Raw genomic sequence first — 4,693 nt, 5'->3', positions numbered from 1 at the left:
TCAGCAGGTGCAATTTATTTTTGCATGTTGCTGACGGGGGAGCAAAACACTCACCGTGTGCCATCCTAAGCTGAGCTGCACCCTTCTAATCCCGCTGGAGTCAACGGATTGAGAAGGGTGCAATTCTACACAGGATGGCAGAATTGCTGCCTCTCTGTGTGAGTTCCCGGACAGAGAACAGTTCACCTGCGCTGGCACCCAAGGCCGAGATGCAGCAGAATCATCGGGTCCAACCAGAACCACTGACTCTCGAAAGCTCATCCCCTGGCAATCTTGTTGGTCTCCAGGGTGTTCCTGGACCTGGTGAAACAGCGTCCCATTAAGCCTCTATTAAAGGGACAGGCCCGTTTCTTCCTCGGCGGGCGGGGGGGGGCAGGATCCCTCCGCACTTCCAAGGTGGCCACCTGCTCTGGGACCTGCTGCAGCTCCAAGTCCGGACGGAGACCGGACCAGGAAGGAATTTACAGCAGCTGCCCCTTGGGGCCTCCTTTCTCCCACCAAGGACTTCCGGGCAGCCGATGCGGCTCTTCTCCCACCCACCCCTGTGAGGTAGGCCCGAATGAAAAGCACCAGCCAAGTTCGCCTAGTGAGCTTCGGGACGGAGCAGGGATCTGACCGCAGGTCTCCCAAATCTTCACCCAGGCCGCCCATCCCTACAGAGAAAAAGCAGGCAGCCTCATCCCAAGACAGACAAATGTCCTCCTTGCCATGGCAGCCTCCACCCCGCCTTTCCCCCTCCTAGGTGCAATTTTTTCTTGCATGTTGCTGACGGGGGAGCAAAACACTCACCGTGTGCCATCCTAAACTGAGCTGCACCCTTCTAATCCCGCTGGAGTCAACGGATTGAGAAGGGTGCAATTCTACACAGGATGGCAGAATTGCTGCCTCTCTGTGTGAGTTCCCGGACAGAGAACAGTTCACCTGCGCTGGCACCCAAGGCCGAGATGCAGCAGAATCATCGGGTCCAACCAGAACCACTGACTCTCGAAAGCTCATCCCCTGGCAATCTTGTTGGTCTCCAGGGTGTTCCTGGACCTGGTGAAACAGCGTCCCATTAAGCCTCTATTAAAGGGACAGGCCCGTTTCTTCCTCGGCAAGCGGGGGGGCAGGATCCCTCCGCACTTCCAAGGTGGCCACCTGCTCTGGGACCTGCTGCAGTTCCAAGTCCGGACGGAGACCGGACCAGGAGGGAATTTACAGCAGCTGCCCTTTGAAGCCTTTCTCCCACCAAGGACTTCCGGGCAGCCGATGCGGCTCTTCTCCCACCCACCCCTGTGAGGTAGGCTCGAATGAAAAACACCAGCCAAGTTTGCCTAGTGAGCTTCGGGATGGAGCAGGGATCTGACCACAGGTCTCCCAAATCTTCACTCAGGCCGCCCATCCCGACAGAGAAGAAGCAGGCAGCCTCATCCCAAGATAGACAAATGTCCTCCTTGGCACGGCAGCCTCCACCCCGCCTTTCCCCCTCCGCCCTCTTCTAGGAAGGAAAACAAAATTCCACGCCCCAGAGAGAGAGACTGAGGAGAAGACGAGATTGGATTTCTACCCCTGCCCTTCACTACCCGAAGGCGTCTCAGAGCGGCTTAGTCTCCTTTCCCTTCCCCTCCCCACCACAGACACCCTGTGAGGCAGGTGGGGCCGAGAGACCTCTCTTGAGAACTGCTCCTGAGAGAACAGCTCTGAGAGAACTTGTGACTGACCCAAAGTCACCCAACAGCCGCATGTGGAGGAGTGGGGAATCAAACCCGGTTCTTCCAGATTAGAGTCCAAGCTCCTAACCACTACACCAGACTGGCACAGGGGTGGCACCCAGAAGACGGAAAAGGCACGTGACACTTGGCAGCAGCTGTTTACATTTATTAATTTTATTGGCAAGATTTATAGAAAGCCTGTCTCACTGTCCGGCCACAGCTGCTGGGACTTCCAGGTGTGCTGACTGGGTCTGACGGTGCGCTGTGGCAAAAAATGAAGGAAGGGCCCTTCAGCCCCAGAAAGACTCACAAACGGATTGCAGCAGAAGCTGGCACGGGCGCCACCCCCTGCAAAACTCACCGACCGAGGCGTTTCATGAAGACAGATCCAAGTGGGCAGCCGTGCTGGTCTGAGGCAATTGTTAGTCTCTAAAGGTGCCTCAGGGCCACGGTGGCTCAAGTGGTTAAGATGCTGAACTGCTGAACGGAAGGTCGGTAGTTCGGCAGTTCAAGACCCGAGTGTGCCGTGTGACGGAGTGAGCTCCCGTCTCTGGTCCCACCTCCTGCCAACCTAGCAGTTCGAAAGCAAGAAATTGCAGGTAGATAAATAGGGACCGCTTCGGTGGGAAGGTAACAGCGTTCCATGCGCCTCGGCATCTAGTCATGCCGGCCACATGACCACAGAAATGTCTTCGGACAGCGCTGGCTCTTCGGCTTGGAAACAGAGATGAGGACCGCATCCCTAGAGTCAGATCCGACTGGCCTTCGAGCAAGGGAAACCTAAAGGTGCCTCAGGACTTTTTTTGGGGGGGGACTTCTCTTTGATCACCAATTTGGACAGAAGGGAGGACGCCACCCTTTGAGGCTCCAGAGGAAGACTGGGGGCATGAGAAACAAGCAGGGCTGGCACTCAAATATGCGCCAACTGGGCAGCTGCCAGGGCCCCGGGTAAATCTGAAATCGGCACCGGAAACAAGGCAGAGAAACCCAGACCAGAAACACTGTGCTTCTGAGCCATACATTGTTGAAAAGCGATGGAGTGCTCTTGGGTGGGCTCTGGAATGACGGGCAGCAGCCGGTCAACACAACCCCAGAAGTGCAATGCGGATTCTGTGAACTTGGGCAGATCACGAGAAGGGAGGGCAGGAAGGGTGGCCTCAGTGCTTAGTTCTCGTGGCCCCTTCTTCCATGCCCAGGGAAATGCCGCTCGCCACTTTGGGGGTCAGGCAGCAATTCTCTCCAGGCCAATTTGGCCAGGAATCCTGGACAGTGTTCCCCCTAAGCTGAGTGAGTGTAAGCTAGCTCACAGCTCTTTAGCCTCCGCCAGCTCACGCATTTTTGTTTTAGCTCAGGAAGGGATGGCTCCAGAGCAAACTACGTAATTCATGCAGCAGCCAAACTGCTCGCTCACGACTTTAAGGCCAGTAGCTCACAAAGCAGAAATTTTTGCTCACAAGACACCACCGCTTAGAGGGAGCATTGAATTCCTGGAGAGTTTTTCTGCTGTCTTCTGGGCATGGAACAGGGGTCACTGGGGATGTGGCGGGAGGTAGTTGTGAATTCCCTGCATTGTGCAGGGGGTGGGACTAGAAGACCCTGTGGAGGTCCCTTCCAACCCTATGATTCTATAAGTGGCTTCTGACCATAACGTCTGAGCACCTCCGGCCAACGTCTGACAGGCTCTCTCGCTCTCTCTCTCATACACAGATTATTTGCCATAAGTAGGTCACCTCTGTAAGCTCTTTTCTCCGTAAGCTCTTTTCTCCGTCAGTAAGCCAAGCAAGAAGCCCCACCAAGGGCCAGAGACGCTCCACAAGCGGCTTCACACCGAACACACGCACAGACCGTGTCCCAACATGCCCCTAACCGCCAATGGGGACCTCTCTAGGACTGTTCATGAGCGGGAGGGCCAAGGGAGGGAATTTCCCAGAGGGCTTCTTAGCCAAGGGCTCTCGCCTTCCAAGATTTCTCCTTACACCGAGCTCTCCGGCCACCGGTACCAAAGGAAGAGGCTGGCATCCCCCCTCTGGGTTCAAACCCAGCCCAGGGAAGGAAGAGCCCGCCTTCTCTAGGAAGACCACATACCTTAAACTGACCCCTGCATTGCAGATCTACCGGAGCCTTGCTTTAAAAGAACCCACTGGGGTAGAGCACTTAAAGAATTGCTAAAATATTCATATTCTCTCTCCCTCTCTCGTGAGAAAGGTGTGCAGCTGGTTTCCAAGAGAACACGGCTCAGAGCGCATCGCGTACCTCCTGCTTCCCTGGCCGGGTTTGGTGCCAGCTCCAAGCAGTTCACAGGAAACAGCAGCCCTGCTGATTCTGGGACTTGTTTCTGAGTGATCAAATGCTCAAAGAAACAGGGAGATAATTACAAACTGAGAAAAATGGTAAGGAGCAGCTAGGAGATTGGGTGTGTGTCAGCATGACAACCACTCGCCTGGCCACGGGCCTTCCATGTCCAATCCCCACGGCCTTTCCAAAGTGAATTGAGCAGCCACGGTCCAGGCCCACCTGTGGCTGCCTCCATAGGAGGGGCCCAATCCCCACCCCAGGGCACACCGACAACATTCAGACACGGTACCTTCTGGGCAGAAGCCACCTGGGGGGGCCAGGCACTGGAGCTGGTGGGGCAACAGAAGAGGCCCCTCCCACACCACAAGCACTGGTCCTTAGTTGTGCCATAGCGGTGGCCGCCCGCCCGCACAAGGCCCGAAATCCCAGGCCAACGGCACTGGGGCCCCAGAGGCACACGGCTCCGTCACTTGCCTGTTCTCCTCCTTGTATTTTAATGGTATTGCTCCTGTTGCGGTGCTCCAGAGAGGTGACAGAGACATAAGAACATAAGAGACGCCAATGTTGGATCAGGCCAAAGGCCCATCCAGTCCCACACTCTGTGTCACACAGTGGCCAAAAATACCAGGGCCATCAGGAGGTCCAGCAGTGGGGCCAGGACATTAGAAGCCCCCTCCCACTGTTGCCCCCCCACCAAAGCACAAAGA

The 4,693-nt window shown here is 55.9% G+C and overlaps 1 protein-coding gene across 1 annotated transcript in view; it reads right to left on the bottom strand.

Annotated features, from left to right (window-relative positions):
- The window catches only part of MB21D2 (Mab-21 domain containing 2), a 62,390-nt gene extending 58,557 nt beyond the window's left edge, over positions 1–3,833 (bottom strand). Inside the window, exon 1 of the mRNA XM_015409283.1 lies at positions 3,777–3,833. The gene's annotated coding sequence lies outside the window, so the exon portion shown is untranslated. The remainder of the gene's footprint in view (positions 1–3,776) is intronic.
- Positions 3,834–4,693: the final 860 nt, after the last annotated feature.

Source organism: Gekko japonicus, unplaced genomic scaffold, assembly GCF_001447785.1.
Source record: "Gekko japonicus isolate JY-2015 unplaced genomic scaffold, Gekko_japonicus_V1.1 scaffold398, whole genome shotgun sequence".
NCBI lineage: Eukaryota > Metazoa > Chordata > Lepidosauria > Squamata > Gekkonidae > Gekko > Gekko japonicus.
This window is presented reverse-complemented; position numbering and strand designations above follow the sequence as displayed.